This window comes from Protopterus annectens, chromosome 2.part0 (genome assembly GCF_019279795.1).
Source record: "Protopterus annectens isolate FY-2018-M chromosome 2.part0, PAN1.0, whole genome shotgun sequence".
In the NCBI taxonomy this organism is placed as follows: domain Eukaryota; kingdom Metazoa; phylum Chordata; order Ceratodontiformes; family Protopteridae; genus Protopterus; species Protopterus annectens.
Genome location: NC_056728.1, coordinates 861,728,800 through 861,748,694, shown reverse-complemented (window position 1 = coordinate 861,748,694; position 19,895 = coordinate 861,728,800). Strand labels below are relative to the sequence as shown.

The 19,895-nt window shown below is 40.7% G+C and overlaps 1 protein-coding gene across 1 annotated transcript in view; it reads right to left on the bottom strand.

The window, feature by feature from the left end:
* Window positions 1-19,895, bottom strand: part of JAK2 (Janus kinase 2) — a 2,444,284-nt gene that overhangs the window by 1,717,218 nt on the left and 707,171 nt on the right. Inside the window, exon 4 of the mRNA XM_044060357.1 lies at window positions 13,096-13,191. The gene's annotated coding sequence lies outside the window, so the exon portion shown is untranslated. The remainder of the gene's footprint in view (window positions 1-13,095; window positions 13,192-19,895) is intronic.

Genomic DNA, 19,895 nt, shown 5'->3' with positions numbered 1-19,895 from the left:
GCAAGTGTCGGGTCAGATACATTCCGAATGGGGCATTGTACTCAATCATTGGTCTGATGAGTGATGAGTATAAGGAGACTATGACCTCCCTTGATCTAGATGTGAATCCCTTCATGATAAGGTGGGCAATGTAGAAGGTCTTCCTAACTACTTTAGCAATATGAGTGTCGAATGAAAGGCTACTGTCAACCTGGGTCCCCAGGTCCCAGATAACTTCTTCTGTGATCAATGGATTGCCACCTATATGGTAGCTAGGGGTAACCTTGTTTTTCCCGAAGGGTATGACTATGCATTTCTTGGCATTTAACTTTAGGCCATGGCTCTGGCACCAGTTATCCATTTCTGTGAGACCCTTCTGAAGGATATCTGTGTCAGATGTGTTTTTGACTACGGCGCCCAGTTTGCAGTCATCTGCAAACTTTGTCAGCCATAACCCTCCTGTGTTTGCTTGTACTTCAGAAAAGTAGATGCCAAACAAGAGTGGGCCCAGGACTGAGCCCTGTGGGACACCACTTGTGACAGGCTTTGAGTCTGACATGGCGCCAGCAACTCTGACCCTGTGGGTTCTGTCACTCAGCCAGTTTGCAACCCATCTTGTGATGTATGGGTTTACATTTAAGTTGATGAGTTTTTCAATGATACCCGAGTGGGGTATTGTATCAATGCCTTCGCCAGGTCGAGGTAGGCTGTATGGACTGCCTTCCCTCGCCAATGGCCTTGGTGACTGTTTCAAAAAGTCAACCAAGTTTAAAAGGCATGATCTGCCTTTGACAAAGCCAAACTGGGTTGGATCCAAAGTCTGCAAATTCCCTATGTCTTTATTCATGAGATCCATTATGATCCTCTCCATGGCTTTGCAGATAAGGCTTGTCAAGCTAATGGGACGGTAATTTCCAGGGTCGGTGGAGGCACCGCCTTTGTGAAGTGGGACCACAGTCGCTGTGCCACTCCTGGGTAATGATCCGAGGCGAGACTAAGATTAAACAGCTGTCCTAACTGCGGGTTTAATTCCTCATTGAGTTCGTGGAGCACACAGCCGGGGACACCATCAGGTCCCATGGATGCTGTGTTCTTTGCCTTGGAGAGAGCAGTTCTCACCTGGGCGTTAGAGATGTTTGGGGGCTACAATCATTTGGTATAGATATCTCTCCTTTGGGGAGAAGTTTGCACTGAACCTGTCAGCCAGTATGTTGGCAATGTCTGTAGGATCAGTAATCTTCACATCATTTTGAACTAATTCTGAGCATATCTGGGAGTTTCCTCCCAGGTTTCTGACATAGCTAAAGAATGCCTTATGGTTGTCTTTTGAGTCCTTAGCTATTTTTCTCTCAAAATTAGCTTTGGATGATTTTATGAGAGCTCTTAGCTTTTTATAGTGATCAGCGGTGTCTTACCTTTTAAGGATTTTGCTCTATCTTGTAGTAGCTTTCTCCTTTTGTTGTAGAGTTTGTTTATGGCTGGGGTCCACCAGACTGGATGCTTGCCTTTGGTACAAAGAGTCTTTGTTTTGCTTGGGATTGCCTGATCCATGCAGCCCTGCAGGTGCTGGTAGAAGGCATTTGTAAGTGATTCAGCGGTTTGAGTAATGTTTACCGCCGGCTCGGGGGCCTTAAAGGAGACCACACTAGTCTTTAGAAGTGTGAAGTCGTGTAAAATCCTTTTTTCCTGGTTTTGAAGGAACTAGTACTATAACCTCTACTCACAAACTGTGAAGGAATACTGGAGAGAAAATACAGTTGTGTAAGTAAACTTCCCATAACAGTATATTTTCACATGATCCGTGCTGCAGTAGCCTTAGCTATACAGGTTATATCTTGCCAAGGAAATAGCAGCCAGCCAGCTTCCAAATCTTCAAGGCAGATTTCACACACCCAAACTCTCAGGCAAGCTTGAGCTGACTAAAAGACAAGCTTGGGCACTAAGCCCTTCAGAGTTTCCTACTAACAGATAGAGGGAGGCTAAGCCCTGAAAGGACAATGCTAGGAACAAAAATAAATACATGTCCACACCTAGGCATAAAATACAAGCCAAAAAAACAAGTGGGATGAAAGGAGGAAACGGCTACTACAGCAGTGATCATTTGCTGTTTACTTACGCAACCATACTATGTTCATCATACTGATTCCACTGTTGTAATAGCCTTAGCAACATGGATATATTACCTTAGCTTACTACATCTGGGAGATGGGAAGGAGGAGAGTCCAGGAGCCCCTGGAGAATGGCCCTCGCAAAGCTTGACCTAGGCCTATTGAAGGAAACACGCTTACAGTGCTTTGTAAAAGTATGTACAGAGGACCAAGTAACAGCTTCTGGTAGAGTGGGCCTTCACCCTGCTTAGAAAAATTTTATGGCGAGTACAACAAAAGATAATAGCCTTACACAACCACCTGGAAATAGTCAGTTTTGATACAGGTTATCCCTTCTTATTACCTTCACAAGAAATGAACAGTTGATCCGAAGATATGAAAGATTTCTTTCTGTCAAGATAGCACTTGAGCTGCCTGTGGACATCAAAGGTATGGAGCATCCTTTCTCCCTCATTTTAAGGTTCAGGAAGGAAAATGGGGAGTCAGATAATTTGGCTTATAGGAAACTCAGATACCACTTTAGGCATAAAACAACAATTAGTTCTCAAAGAAACTCTGTCTAGTGGAAAATGAGATCAGGCTGACCAACCATAAGAGCTTGAAACTCGGATACTTTTCTTGCAGAGTTCACAGCAATCAGTAAAACTGTTTTCCAAGTTAGCAACCTCACGTCAGCCCGGTTAGCTGGTTCAAATGGAGCAAGGGTTAGCTTTTCTAAAAATTAAGATCTCCAGAAGGGGGTCTCTGGTTTACTTGGGAGACCTCGTGTGCAAAACCCCTTTCAAAAACATTTTCACAATACACTTCATAGAAAGAGGAGGATCCATGGGCAGGTATGCTGAAATGGCTGATTAATTAACCTTCTCATAGAAATAAGAAAGATACAGTACATCACACAAACATTGTAAAATCAAAGTACAACTAAGCCTTGAATGGGTGCTGGTTATGTTGCTAGCACTAATTAGAAAACCTTTTCCATTTACTAATATATGATGTTCTAGTCCCAGGCTTTCTTTTCTTCCTTTCCATTAGTACCTGCTGCATGCCCTCAATAAGCAAGTGCCTAAAAAGAATTAAGACCCAATCATTCAGGCAGTCATTTGAAGTTGATTGATTCCAGGGTGCACAAACACCCCTGTTCTTGTGCGAGTAGATCCACACTGTGAAGAAACTTCTGGTAAATGCACCTGGCCATCTTCAAAAAAAAAAAAAAAAAAAAAAAAAAAAAAAAAAAAGGGATAATTACGGCTGTCTGAGCCAGAAGGGACTTAACACAATGATCTTGGGGTATTCCTTCTGAAGCTTCAGAAGTACCCTGGATATTAGTGGAAAGACAAAGGAACATTCCTGTCCAAAGAAAAGAGAAGGCATCAGTCTTTCAGGACTTCTTGAATGAGGTCCTGGAACAGAATCTTGCCAGTTGACTGTTCAACAAGGAGGCCAAGCAGTATACTTGAGAAACTCCCCACAGATGGATCAAATCTTAGCAGACCCCCCCAATCTAGTTTCCATTCATGACGGTCTGCCCTGGTCCTGCTCAGCTTGTCTGCCAAACAATTTTGCTCTCAAGGAATGTAGAATACATGAATAGTGAAACTGTGCTGTGAAGCTATATCCCAAGCTACCATGGCTAGTCTGTAAAGGGGGTATGACCTGGTCCTCCCTTGCTTGTTGATGTTCCACAGGACTGTGGCATTATCTGTACAGTTGGAAGGAGGAGGTCCCAGGGACCAAAGATGATGCAGAGAGTAGAATGCCTTGATCAGGGAAAGCATCTCTTTGATATTTATGTGCTTGCATCTGTCCTTGGTGTCCCATAAACCCTGCACTTTTATCCCTCCTGGAACTGCTCCCCAAGCAAATTTAGAGGATTCTGTGGTGAATGACTGCTTTGGAACAGGCAGAAGAAAAGGGGAAACCGAGATTTAAAGATATCTGTTGTGTCCACCAAATTATTTCTCCTCTGACAAACCCCAACACTGGGATTTCATAAGACAAAGATTGTTGGTGCTGGGACCAGAGAGACTTCAGAATACCACTGTATCTTTCTCAAGTGGAGTCCTGCCAGAGGTATTATGAGAAGCTATGAGATCCTAAATCCTTACGTATTCCCTCAAAGTGACCAAAGTTTGAATGAAAACCCTTAGAAATAGATATAGATACATGCCTATTTTTCCTGTGACAGAAGACCTCTTTGAACTGAGGTGTGTGTCTAGTTGACAACCCAGGAACTCAATCCTCCTTGAAGGAGTCAAGAAAGACTTCCTGATGTTCTTTTGGAAGAGATATCCCACCCAAGACAGAGATTTCTAACACTTGATAAAAGCTCTGCAAAAATAAGCAAATTATCTAAATATGAAAAATGTGGACACCTTGTAGTCTGCAATGACCTATAAGTGGAGCTAGACAATTTGTGAACTCTCTTGGTGCACTGCATAGTCCAAAGGGTAAGGCAGAAAACGGATAATGTGATCCAGGCACAGAAAACCTTAAGAAATCCCTGAAATATGGATGAAGAGAGATGTGATGATAAACAAGTCTAGTGTTACCAAGAAATTTGAAAGAGAAAGAAGTGGTAACAGGTTGTGAAGTGACATTAATTTGAAGTTGGGCACTATCACAAACAGGTTTAGAAAAGAATGATCAAGAACTGGTCTCCAAGCATTTTATTTCTTTGGCACTAACTGTAACCTTGAATAAAAAGCCTTCCTAATCTGGGAAGGAGGAACTGATTCCATCACTTCTTGGGACAGCATGAAATGAAGAACCAGTGGAAACAGTCTCTAATCTGGAGAATGAGGTATGAACCCCACCCCCAAAGTAGGAATTCCCTTCCACTGCCATCTGTAATCTTAAATAATTTTCAGAAACTATTTGTCACAAACTATCTGATGCCAAGAAGAAAAATGGAGAGGGAGGGGGTCACAAGGGATGCTTAATAGTCATTTAGACTTGCTGGGACGGTGCTTGGTTTGGGAAGGGTTGAGGCGTCTTTTGGAACTTCCTTGCCTTTTCTTCTTAAAAGTCTGTTTACCTGTATTTTGTTGAGACTGTTTATTCTGCTTTTTGCTAAAACTGGATGAGGAGTTACGGAATCCCTCAGACAACTTGTAAAATTAGGAGATTCTCTGGATCAGCCGACCCCTTTCATCACACTTTTTGATCACCTCTTCAGCAAAAGATCCAAAAAGTAAATCTCTATCCAAAAGGGGAAATTTAAAATCGTATTTTTAATATCAACTAGTTTCTGATAAAGCTGCCATGCAAGCATCCTCAAAAATTACCAGCGGGCACAGCACTGGAAGAAGCATCAAAATAGCCATATATACACTGTAAACAATGAGTAGTGACCTGTGCAACAGAAGAAACTAAATTATTTAAAGCAGATTTTTTTCTCTTGAGAAGAAACTGCAGACAAAACATCTCACACTTTTACAATTAGTCATGACAAACCTTAACACAGGAGTCTGACAATTCAAAATGCTGAAAATCAAAGCTGCAGAAGTACACATTTTCCCCGTATTTATCAATTACTTTCTTATCCTTGTCAGAAAGTGTAGGATTTGAATCAACTAAATGTTTAGCAGCTGTGGGATCAACTAAAGCTATAGTTGTTGGGTCATGTTTGGGAATACTGTACAAAAACATAAAAGAAAAATTAACTTTATATATCCTATCTACCTTGTTATGGGGCAGCTGGCTGAAAGGCAGGAAAATAGCAGGCAGTAAAACACACAATGTCTAAAAGCAGATATGAATAGGGGGAATGGGTATAGGGCTCTGGAAATTCCTTCTGTAACAACGCATAGTATTTTCTGGGGGCCTGAGAAACCTCAGTGTTTCCTATTGAGAATATTGACACATTTTACTGACCATTTCAGGGAAAGAGAAACCCCCCACAGGCAGAATCAGAAGCTGAGGTCACCTATATGTCTAAATCAGAAATCACAACACTGACTGGAGATAAATCGGTGACAGTGTGTCAAAAATGGTCATTTTCAAAAGTATTTCAGCCAATCTGCACAACTGGAGGTATGTTGCTCTTAGGCCATGAAAAAATATGCCCCTTGCGAAAATCTGCCAAATCACACAATAACTTCCTTCTCTTCACATCTTGTCAACGCTTTTCAAAGGTTGCTAGGTCTATAAGAAAATCATCCAATTTCTGCTGACTGACCGTAGATGTAAAAAAAACTCATTCAATTTATTCCTACATAACACTTCTTTTTGCAGTGCAGTTTCCATTGGCTTAAAAAATTCTATAATCAGTTTTAGACAATTAAAAAATTGAGAGTTTGCCATTACTTAAACAAGGCAGGATAAACATTACCATAGGTAGGCATGCATAACACTCTCAAAACCCTAGGAACTACTTTATAATGCATATATGCCTCCAAAGCTGAACGATCATAATGAAGGGTTTACTTCTTTGAGCAAGACTGACTGTGAACTATGATGAGTTTATGAATGCTTTGAGAGAATCAGTGAAAATGTTTTACCAGGGCGCTGTAAAACTGAGGTCCCTACAGTTATAATTCCTTCAGGGTCTACAGTTTTAGAATGTAGTGCAGCACCATCGATATCTACTTTGCCTTTTTCTCTTCCCTCATTCCCCAAGTTTGTGAAAGAGGGGAAACAGAATATGGGACAGCATTCATCCAGCAGAGGATGGAAGAGTCGAAAGACAATACAAGCTCCAGGCTCCATAGATTAAGAAGCAGTAGTATGAAGCAAAATACAGAGGACTTTATTATGAATATATCTTCCTTAAGCATGCTAAACAGAGGTTTGCCTTTTGTTCTAACAATTAACTCAAATGCAAATGATGTTTTAATTGACTTAAGACTTTTTGCTAGAAATGTATCTCTAAAAATGTTGTATGGTAATACTGGGCAACAAGCGTACTCCTTAAAAAAGTCTAGCCAATTTGTCCCTACAAACTACCCTTTGGTTGTAGCTCTTCTTAAAGTTTGTGAGCGTGATGTTCATGAAACATTAAAATTTTAGGCATTTGTAAGAAACTTTATAATATGACTCCAGATGAGTACACAGTAATGCATGAACATAGCACATCAGAACTGTTGCAAATATGACCTGCTGAGAAAATGTTAGCTGATGTTCACAATTAGAGTATTAGCCAAGTATAAAATTAAACAACTGTTAGAAAGGATATCTTTGTTCCTCCATAATCTTTTGCTGGAGTGTTCTTTAGATCAGGAACTCTCTGAATTTTTTAGTGTCGAATACCCCAAAATACTTATATACTGTACGGTTTACCTAAAATTCACAGGTCTTTAGTTGATGCACCCATGAGACCAACTGTCTTGGGTTGTGGGTGGGCAACTAAACCACTGTGTCTATGTGGAGAAGATGCTAGCTCTTGTATTACATAAAGTGTATACTATTTTTGAGAGATCCTAAACACTTTCTTACACTCATTTTTAACTGGTCAAAAGGATATATTGAGACCGATTTTGTATAACGCAACTGTATAATACTTCAAGAATGGAGGAGGAAATTAATAATACTATTAATAGCAATGGCAGAGCAAGTCACTTAATGGTGTAAAATATGGCTTTAGGTGATTTGGTCATGTACGTTAATGCTGCTAAATGGCTATGGTTATTTACCAGGGATAAGTGGGTTGAGGACACAACCTCATCAGGGAAACCCTGATAATGGTGGGAGGGGTGTATGTGCCCCCCTACTGGCCTGTGTGTGCATGCCATAAAGCTCAGCAGCAATGAGTCAATAAGCTACGAGCCAGCTGGTGTCCACTTCCCCAGCTTGTGTTACCTGAGAGAGCTCTGTTGAGTGAAAGCTCGACATAAAACAAATCAAACTGCATGAACTAAGAATTGCAACAATTAATGTAGGTTCACGTGAAGGTAGATGACATGATAGTAAGGACGAAGATGGCCATCCTATGTATCCACGAGACAAGATGAATGGCAGTGCAGCACAGCAACTTGGCTTGGAATGCAGAGACTACTACTCATGAGGATGAAAGGCTAGAAATGGTACAGGAAATTTGTGAGGAAGAAGCTTCAGAGGACAGTGACGGATGTCATCAGAATTAGTGACAGACTCATCGCAATCATACTCTCGCCTAATGGTAGATCAAGTATTCATATCCCATAGCAAGAATGTGATAGTGAGGAAGAGAGTGCATTCAGTCAGCAGTTACTGGACCACTAGATAAATGGTAATAATGGGTGACTTGAATGCACATATCAGAACAGACATAAGAGGATTATGAGGGCTGCCTGAGCCCACATGGTTGGGGGAAACAGGAATAAAGCAGGAGGGGCCATTTTAGACTTCTGTTTGGCAAATGGCTTGATAATAGCCAACACATAGTTCAGACAGAGAGACAGTCGCATCTCATACAAGGGTGGCCAACATGCAATTCTGGTAGACTTCCTCACAGTAAGGGATAGGGCACTGGGGTAAAATCATCGCTTGCAAAGTCAATCCGAGTAAAACAGTCAGCCCACAGCATTAATCAAGGTTGCTACAATCAGCTGCATGCAATGGGCAGAGAAGACTCTAAGGTCATCAGAGACCAGGCCAAGGATCTGGAAGTTAACTGGAGAGAAAGCACAACCGTTCAAGGAATTATTCATGGCTCTAGCACCTCAAGAAGAGGAGGAAATAGGTGAAGTGTTAGAAGAATGGCAACACTTCAAAACAGCTGTGTGATGACTACAGAAGATATGTGTGGCCAAACCAGGTATGGAAATAAGGTACATAAGGAAAGCTGGTGGTGGAATGCAGGAGTCCAGGAAGTCATCAAAAGCAAGGAGTGCAGGAAAAATTGGGTAATAAAGACAGATCAGGCTAAGAATGAATACTGGGTGGCTAACAAAGAGGCTAAGAAAGCAGCTGCAATAGGAATAAGACATCAAAGGCACTCAAACAGCTTCTGGAAAGTCAGTCAGTAGATGGGATAAAGACAGTCTATCTGGTTGCAAAGCAAAGAGAGAAAGATAAAGATAGTCAGACACTCTTCATAAGAGAATCTGGCAACAACCTGCTCAGAAGTCCATAGGACATCAAAGGCAGATGGAAGGGGTACTTTCAGCATCTTCTGAATGATAAAAATCCCACAGAAGCTGTATAGCCCCAGACACCGCCTACAGTGAGAGAAGAGGAGGAGCCCACCATAAAAAAAGTAAGAACAGCACTAAGGAAAAAGAAGTCAAGGAAAGCAGCAAGTCACAGCAGATATGTCAGCTTCTGAGGGTACTCATAGCAGTTTGGAGAGAAAGGCTTATCCCAGATGACTGGAAAATAAGCATACTCATATCAGTGTACAAGAACCAAGGAGACATCCACAAATGTGAGCAGTACAGAAGCATCAAACTCCTGTCACACTGCATGAAATTTCTGGAGAGGGTGATTGATAAAACAAATATACAGAGTAGAGGAAAATAAGACGGGAGATTAGCAGCATAGACTCAGATCAGGATGCAGCACAACTGACCTGATATCTGCAGTAAGACAGGTAGAGTTGAGAAAAAGCTAGAGATGAGGAAAGAGTCCCTCTGGACATTCCCAGACTTGGAGAATGCATATGACTAGGTCCCAAGAAAGCTGACTTGGGTATTCCTGTGGTGGTCCAAAGTCCCAGAAACATTGGTAAAGTTAGTGCAAGCTATGAACAAGGACCCAGTGACTCAAGTACAAACCATGTTCAGTCTCAGAAGGGCTCCCAGTGGGAGCGAGTGTGCACCAGTGTTCTCTGAGCACACTGCTGTTCATACTGGTGATGGACCACATTAGCAAACATTTCAGATGGGACAGATCAACAGAGTTGCTGTGTGCAGATGATGTGGCATTACAGGCAGACTCTGAGCAAGAACGTCAGCAAAGGGTAGAGGAATGGAATACAAAACTGAAGGCACACAGGATGAAACCGAATACAGAGAAGACCATTGGAATGGCACCAAATGGTGGAGTTCAAAAGAAGCCAAGAACTGAGACAGAAGGGAAAATAATGGAACAGGTTAATAGCTTAATGTACCTGGTAGGTGTGGTTGAGGAGAAGCAAAGACTGACTGAGGAGGTCAAAGCTAGGCACTGAGTGTCAGGTGTAGTGTATGACAGAAGAGTGCCAAAGAAGTAGAAAAGTAAGATGTACAAAACATTGGTGTGACCAGTACTGCTGTATGGTACGGAAACTAGGCAGTAAAGGCAGAGGAGCTGAGGAAGCTAGAGGTGATGAAGAGCCTGAGATAGGTGATAGGTTGCACACTGTGGGACAGATGAAAAAATGAAGACATAACAGCAGAAAAGGTCAAAGGGTAAAGACTACAGTGGTTTCAGCATATGTGCAGAAAACAGAAGACAGTCTGAAGAAGATTTGGAACAGACAGGAAGAAGGCAAGAGGAAACAAGGTAGTCCAAAAAAGAGGTGGATGATTGTGTGAGAGAAGACCTGCGACAGTCAGGCATGAGTGTCAAAAAAGGCAGGAGAGAAGCACAGAACAGAGAGATATGGTGACAGTTTACAACACCCCGGCCTCATGTAGGAAAATGGGAAAAGGGGAGAGTGGTGATAATAGCTGAAATAAATCATGGGAGGTAGCAAAGGTTCACTAATAGAGGAAATGAGTACATAGCATTTCCCTTTACAAAAGTAGGAGCAAGACACAAGTTAGAATCTATGAACCTGTCAGTTTGAGCTCAACTGCACAGAAAAATCAAGCAGTCATTTTCTGAATTAACTACTTTTCAGACATCTTGGAGTTAGACAGGCAATGACTAAACTACAGCATTTATTCACAAAAGTCAGGCATTTCTGAATGGATAAATAACATAAATCAGATCACAGTGGGGATTGCTGATTTAACCCACTTAAACTTGAACTTTAGCAAGGCATCTATAATATGGTAATACACAACTTTTTTTGGTTCTTCCATCATTGTTGACCATGTGGATGGTAACCAAGATCTAAGCCCAATTTATTACCTTTAGAGAGAGAACAATTGCTCTGCAGCGGTCATAGACGTGGCCAAAGGAAGATTCTCTTCCTGTAGTTCTAACTTCCCCACTATGTCACATGCAAGCAGTTAGGGAAGGGCATGCAATAGAATTAGCATGGGGCGGATTCCTGTGGTAGTCCTACAGACAACCAAGTTTCCCCATTTTAAGCAGACTGCTCCTGTTAGGACCACCAATACTACTACTACAGTTTTATTAGCAGGACACAAGCCACATGATATACCTTCCCAGCTCCCCTGGGGCAGAGGTGAGTGGACATTTTCCTCTCTTGTTGGCTTCTGCAGTACCCATGCAGTTACCCAAACCCATGATGGCTGAGTTGTACTGGGGGGTTCTGTCCCTCTGCTTCACAAAGTCGGTTAGTAAGCATGCAATATGTTAATTAGCAACCTAAAACACTTGAAGCAGATCTTGGGTGGAGGGGGTTGGGGGGTAACAAGGATACAATGCTATCTAAGCAGTAGGATACATAAGGTCATGTTAAATGAAGCCTATTCAGATGAAATGAGGGTGAAGAATGGGAAGTCAGTATTGTGTCCAGTCCATTTTTTATTGTTTAGTTGCACAAAAACATTTCAAACAAAATTCTTGTTGCATGCTGTACATTTCAGGTAATTCAGCATCATGCTGGACATTTTAATGCCTGTTTACACAAGAGTGTGTGTATGTGTGTGTATGGTTACCTATCATTCCATCGAAAGTTCATTCCATCTAAAGTTCATTCCATCTAAAGTTCATTACATAGAAAAGCATTTTAGGTGGGGGGCTTCGCCCCCACACCCCCCAATGTGGGGGGCTGTGCCCCCCCCAACTATATATATCAACTCCAGGGTCACACAACATTGGGGAAGGGGGCAAATGCTTTTCGATGTAATGAACTTTAGATGGAATGAACTTTCGATGGAATGATAGGTAACCGTGTGTATATATGGGTCTACTTCATAACACTGAAATTTCATAAAGTTGAATTTCATACGATTGAGACCATAACATCGAAAATTCAAAACACTGACAACCCAGAACACTGAAAACTCAGAACATTGAAAGTGTGCTTCAATACACTGAAAACTACATTGCACAAGTAAAGGAGATCTCATCCACCTACACCACCACTTAACTAACAAACACACTTTCTACTATGTTTCTGCAGGGGGGCAAGTCCCTCTACACCTACCATGTGGGGGGCTTTGCACCCCACACCCCCCCTAAATTAAATATACCAACTCTAGGATCGCATTACAGTGGGAAAAAGTTAATTTCCTTAGGAAATTAACTTTTTCCCACTGTAGTACCATCTTGGAGTTGGTATATTTAATTTACAGGGCGGAGCCCCCCACATGGGGTGCTGGTGGGCTTGGCCCCTGCAGAAACGTAGTACAAAGTGTGTCCGTTAGTTAGGTGTTGTTATAGGTGGAGAGGATGTTATTTACATATGCATTGTAGTTTTCAGTGTTATGAAGCACACTTTCAATGTTCTGAATTTTCAATGTTTTGGCTTTTCAGTGTTTTGGGATTTAGATGTTTTGGTCTCAATGTTATGAAGTTGACCCGTATATGTGTAAAAAAACACACTGAGTACATTTTCATGCAGATCTCTTCATATTGAACACTTTCTCCAAAGTACATGACATCACAAAAACATAAAAGAATAATTTTAGTCCAAGCATGCCTTCATTACATTATATGACTGTCAGCCTAATGAATGTATAACCATCAAGTACATGAGTACAGTAAGCTACAGCAGGGAGAACAGGACTGCTGTCACACGCACAACCTGTTATTGGGTGACATCAGCACCTCAGAAGAGTTGCTGATTGCGTGTTAGTGCAATCCTGGTGTACATTTAACAGCTGGGGCTGATACTGCTTGTGTTTAAATAACTTTCCTTACATGTATCTGATGTGCTTGAGCATACTAATTTTCTAGATGATTACCTTACAAGAGTAAATATAATTTCAATTAGATAACAAATGTTCACAGACATGCTACATGAATGTCTTACCTTAGCCTTACAAAAACGTCTAAAACTTGCTGTGAATCAGTCTTTGACTGCTCTGGTCCATGGGCTACCAAACCACAAAATTAAGGTGTTTCATTCCTGTAACAGTGAATATGCAATTTTAAACAATACATCCAAAGAAATTAACATTAATAACTCATTTCAGCACTAATAAAACTACGTATAAATACAGTAGTGCGTTTTTGTGTTCTGTAACATGTTAATCAAATTCTTGTCTTTCTCGAGGACTACTGAATTCTAGTTTAGTTTTTGAGGAGAACACTTGCCAAGCTTTAAATGCCAGCAGCAAGCCTTCTAAAGGATAACAGAGCCATACCATTCTATATGAAAGATACATTGCTTTTTATTTTTTTAGGACAGCAATTTTTCCACTATGGCATAATCTTCTCTACGCCAGCCTGTGAAAACAGGGCTCAATGCTGCACACTTCTTAACACAAGAAACCTGGACAAAGCCTAAAATAATGGGGGCAAACACCCAAAAATAGGGACAGATTTTAAATACTGCTCTTATAAACCTAGAAAGTTGCTAGAATAAAAGAATTTATGTTAGCATACATTTTCTGAAGGATATGAAGTCTGAAACTCAAATAAAAGTCATTTAGTGACTTAAATCCTCAGTGATTTTCAGAAAACCACACATTTTATGAGGAACAGACCAGAGACCAAAAAATATGAATCAAAAATCTGGACAGCTGTGACCTATGCAATGGTGCCCTCCTGCAGACTGTGCTAATTTGCTAAGGCAACACAGATAGAGAAGAGGGATTGTGTTTTAGAGTTGCTTACAGAACTTGGTAAAATTCTTGCCCAAAATCCCAAGTGAAATTATCAAGTCTTTATCTCATACTTCTTGCACGGTTTTCTATGACCATTCTTTAAAACAGGATCTATGTTAAGGTGATAACTAAACTGACAAAATCTCTCTAACATTTAGCAAAATAAAGTGGGTAGTGGTGCTCTGGGTTGGGAGGTTTGTTCCTTTCAACTGATATTCCAGTTAATTGATCCACAAGGAAAATGTATAACAGTGGAGGTATTTAAAGCTAAAACTTTGGTATAAAGTTTATATTCCACCTGGTATCTGCCCCAAGCCTTAGTTTTAATGATGAGAGAAAGGGTAAGATTAATAGTACAAATGATACTCAAACAAAATGCCACGGATCGCCAATAAGAGATCCAACACCTTTGGTTCGCTAAAATTCAGCAATAAGGCTAAACCAGTCCAAATAGTCAAAATGAGATGCTTGCAATAAAAACGTAAAAATAATCCACAGTAATATTTTCTTCAGTCTTGAATATAATGAAACAATTCTCCGTCAATGCCAATACGACGAATGTTCCCCAAGAAAACAACATACGAATGCCGGCTAAAAACTAATTTATTAGCGTAACATCAATAAAAACTGCTTGTACCCCACCACACAATTCCGAGGTTAAGCAGATACAATGCTGAAGTGCGTACTGATAAACAAAGGAAATAAAATAATAAAACTAAACATACATTGCACAATGCATTTGAGAATGCGTTTTTAAAAAATATATTAAATGCGTTATAAAATAACACGGACAAGATTGTTATGGTTAAGCGCTTTCACCCGAATCACTTGGGGTGAAAGCGCTTAACCGTAACAATCTTGTCCGATCAAGAGTTAAGGGCTAGTATAACATCCCTTAAACAGTAAGTCTTCACTCATCTGGGCTATAAAGTGGACCAGGCCAGGTGTGCTTTAAGACTGAGATGTTTTTTTATGAATCCCGAGAGGGCAGAAGTTTCTGGCAAATTACTTACTTTACCAGCTTTTACACCACTAACCAAATTTTGGTCGTGAATGAAGCACATACTTTGTACTAAATTCTATTCCTCTGCCCTCTCTTGGGCTCATCGATGCAACTAATATAGGTCAGCAGATTGATTTTGCCAGACTGAGAGGTGTAACTAGAACAAAGGGAACAGTCACAGCTGTGGGCAGTATAGAGGTCATCAAACATTAACAAGCACTCCTTCATAGTACTTCTTAACTTCACTTTATTAAAGTAACAAAAGAAATTTGGCTTCGGCTACATAGCCATCAATGTTCATAATCAATTACAAACATCTCAAAATACTCCAAAAGTGTATTCATCTCCAGGTCATGAAATTCTTACTAACAATCAAACACTCAGCATGGGTTTCGTCCATCACATAGTACCACTACTGCTCTCTTATCCTTCACTAACACCGTAAACCATCACAAGAATAACAACTTTGCATCTGCCATCTTTCTAGACCTATCAAAAGCTTCTGATACAGTCTTCCTTTCCAAGCTAATAGATGTACTAACTGAACTATCCTTCTTACCATCTGCCACAGCTTGGTTTAATAACTAATTATCTGGCCATGAACAATCTGTTCTATGGCAGGGTGACCTATCTCCACACCTTCCTTTAGCCATTCGTGTCCCCAAGGATCTATTTCAGGCCATCTCCTTTTCACCCTCTTTACAAATAATCTACATACAGCTACCCCAAATGGTTCTATAAAACAGTACGCAGATGATTCAACATTTATCTCTGCTGCCACTTCTCTATCAGCTCTTCATTCTCAAACACAGGAATCTTTCACTTCTGTTGAAACATGGTTAGCCAATGCCCATCTAATCCTGAACCCAAACAAAACTAAATTATTCTTCCAACCTAACAAGACATCTCATGCCCACCATTTTACATAATAGCCAAAGACAATACTGTCATCTCCCAGACAACCCATACAAAGCTTCTTGGAGTGGAAATACACAATAACCTAAAATTTGACTTGCATGTCTCCCTAACAACGAAAAAAAGTCAGTAAGAAACTTGGAAGTCTATATAAGCTCTTTCACCTCCCAAGGAGACTTCATCAGATAAATACATTCCACAGTACATGCTGTTTTATACCACAATGCTAAAACATTAACTAATCTGCATTCAAAGTAGATTACGTTATCCATTTCTAAAAGCAATTACATCTCATCCATTTTTAAAGGCATCTTCACCTAATTTCAACTTAAAATATCAGCTTTTTCCTTTAAAATAGGAGAAATGGACACCTGATCATTCAGCCCTGGGGGGGGGTAGCATTAAATTTTAACTGCCACATCAATTCCCTTTTCAGAAGTGTTCTCTGCCAGTCACCTCCCCTGGGGTAAATTTTAATCTTTTCCAAAACAGCAAAACAAAATTTCTTAAATTGGGGGCAAACCAACGAGTGCCTATAAAGTGTGTTTGTTGCCTTTTTCTTAGTTATTTTGTATACGTGTTCATAAATCCTAGATTTTAATGCTCTCTCTGTCTTCCCTATGTAAATCCCTGCACAGTCAGCGCACTTTGCTAAATAAACTATTTTGTTTGTTGTACAGATGCCTTGGACAAATGTTACTTTGTTGTGTAAAACATTCTCCAAAGTCAATGTTTTTCCTTAAAATATACCTGTACTGAGCACACCGTCCACATGGTACCGTGCTCCCGTTGTTACTCTTATCAACCCCTGGTCCATTTCCTAATATTTGCTAAAACTTTTTTCCAGTCTTGAAAATAAAAACTGACCAGTCCCACCAGGTCGTTAAGTTCGCAAGTGAATTACTTCGACGTAAGGCCTATATATCAACAGGCTTACACTAGGGGCCAGATTCCCAAACATCTGCTCTTCACCTGCTTTCAGTGTAACTGGTCACGTACACTTAAAGCAAGTCTTTTGGAATCGGGCCTTGCCATATGGCTTTCCTAAAAGCAGCCAATCATCTCATTCCTTCCACGGACTTGGGAGTCTGGCACCTCTGAGATAGGCAACAGCCCTAAAGCCCTTGTAACCTAATTGTTCCATCCACTCTCATTTAACTACAAAATAATGACAAAGATGAAGCAAGAGATACTAATGGAAATAGTAAACATAGCCCAGAACTTGTTAGAAGATCTTTCTCACTGTGCAGGAAAACGAGATCTGGGGAAGCTGGGGCACTGCATTATGGGTAGGGAAGGATGTCTACGAGTTCTGCTGAAGACCTCGAGCTTTTAGAAAGGCCAAGATGGATAGGACACATCGGCTCCAACCCATCAGTGAGAATAAATGCGAGATTGACAAAAATACATTTATATATCTATACATATACATATATATATATATATATCTATATATATATATATATATATATATATATATATATATATATATATATATATATATCTATATATATATATATATCTATATATATATATATATATATATATATATATATATATATATATATATATATATATATATATATATATACACACACACACACACATATATATGTATACATATATATATATGCATATATATACATATGTGTGTGTGTGTGTATGTATATATGTATGTATATATGCATATATATACATATGTGTGTGTGTGTGTATGTATATATGTATATTACATATACATATGTATATATGTATACATACATACATATATATAAATACATATATATATATATATATATATATATATATACATATATACATATATGTAGCTGTTCTGAACTGTTTGGAAGTTTCTAGAAGGCCAGTGCTTGCTTGGGCTAAAGGGAAGTCTCTGTGTTCACCAGCGGGAGTGGTAAACACTGAACAGCCTGCCTGTCCCTGGAGGAGTGGTTACTACCTAGAAGCTGTAGTTTTATTGGCCATTTTGGGTCATTTCTAAACTCCTTGATCTCTCTCTCTCTTAAAACCCTACAACTCTCTTTTTGTGCGGTTTTGCGCACTGAGCAGCGTCAAACAGGTTTAAACTATTCCAGGCTCCACAAAGTCTGCTCTTCACTTTTTCCCTTAGAACTGTTCAAACTCTCAAAGTAATCACTCTATTCTCTTTCTAAAGCCCTGCACTTGCTCAGCTCTTATAAGGAAACACTAACTAACTAAAGCACTACACCCTCCTTGACTTCTCATACGATTTAGGCTCCCGAATGGTCCTTCCTGATCAAGTGAAAAATCAGTTCCCTTCCCCTAACCTGATCAGTAAAAAAAACACAGTTCCCTATACTAATCTGGTATGTCCAAGGGTCAGTTTCAAGGTTACTCTCCAGTCCAGCTAGTGAATCTGGGAATTTTGAGGCAATGTTACAATTGCCTTATGTACACAGACAACCCTCTCCTCCTTCCAACAAACTCTAATACATGTGAGAGATGCAGTTACACAGCCAAACTGGAGGCAGTGCTCTCTCAACCCAAGACTGGCACAGTCAGTCAGGAGGAAAAGGTAACCACCTGTACCACAAATCCAGTCTCACACAGACCTATTGCATCTGCATATCCAACACAAACACACAAAAACATACTCGGAGGCTCTAAATAAAAATCTGCCTAAACAGCAAAGACCTCCTAAGCAGATATCCAAGCAACAGCCACCCCTCAACAATACCCACGAATCACATATCTCACAAAATCAGTGCGTCCCACAGTCACAGCCCTTGAGGCCAAACTACACACCAAATACACTTGTTATAGGGGACTCTATTGTCCGGCACACTTGACGTCCCACTCACCAGACTGAACAAGGAGAAGGTCAAAGTAAGCTGCCTGTCGGGTGCCAGGATCCGCCACATAACGCAAGCACTCAGGTCACTCCAAAGCAAGTACAAGTATGACTCCATCATTGTCCATGCTGGTGTGAATGACCTGAGACGTACCTCCCTGGACTACATGAAAAGTGACAGAGGAGCTCTCTGACCATGTAGCCCAGGCTGGTATGACCCTGACCTTGAGTAGCATATTGCCCTCACCAAGAATGATGCCACAGTATAAAGACAAAGTGATCAGTTTCAACAATTGGCTAAAGTATTGGTGTCATTCAAAGGGGATCCAGTGTCTGTCAGCCTGGGATGACATGCTCGACAAGCCATGTTGCTTCGCTAGGGACGGCTTGCACCTGTCACCCTTAGGCTTTTGTATACTGGCCAAGGCTCTTGCCACTCCCATAGTGCCTTTTTTAGGCAAGGCTCAAAGGACAAACCCACCTCCATAGACAACCCAAGGATAAAAAAACTAAAGGTAATGCTACTCAATGCCAGAAGTCTAAACCTCAAGATGCACGCATTCGAGGCTCTCCTCAGCATGGAGAAAATCAATGTCTGTGCAGTAACAGAAACCTGGTTCAAGGCTCCTGAGAGCACCCCAGCACTGCCAGGTTATAACTCATATCATGCGTTTCGGCTCCAAAACTCGGACCGAAGCACAAAAGGAGGGGGAGTATCTATATTCATCAAAGATACCTACACCTCCAGGATGGTGGTACTGCACGAAGCATCGGAAACCATCCATGTGCAACTAACAGCGGGCAAAACTGCCTTTCAGTTTGTAGCCTGCTACAGAACACCCTCTCTATTACAGGAACCCCACTTGGCATTCCTGAGAACACTGGAGAATATGAAGGTCTCTCCAAACACTATGTTATTGGGTGACTTCAACTACCCAAACATTGACTGGGAAAACTACTCAAGCCCAAACACCCTCGCCCAACGGTTCCTTGAATTTATAAACTCTAACGCAATGGAACAACTGGTCACCACTCCCACAAGAGGGAACAACATATTGGACCTGGTCATCACCAACATGGGGACTCTATGTTCCACACCAGAGGTAAACCCCTCATTGGTAAGATCAGACCATAAACAAATTTCCCTGGACATCCATATCCCGTCCCCACCCCCAGCCAAATACTGCCCAATCCGCAGAATCCTTTACAAATGCATTCTATGAGCACCTGCAGGAATGCATGGATCGTGCTATCCC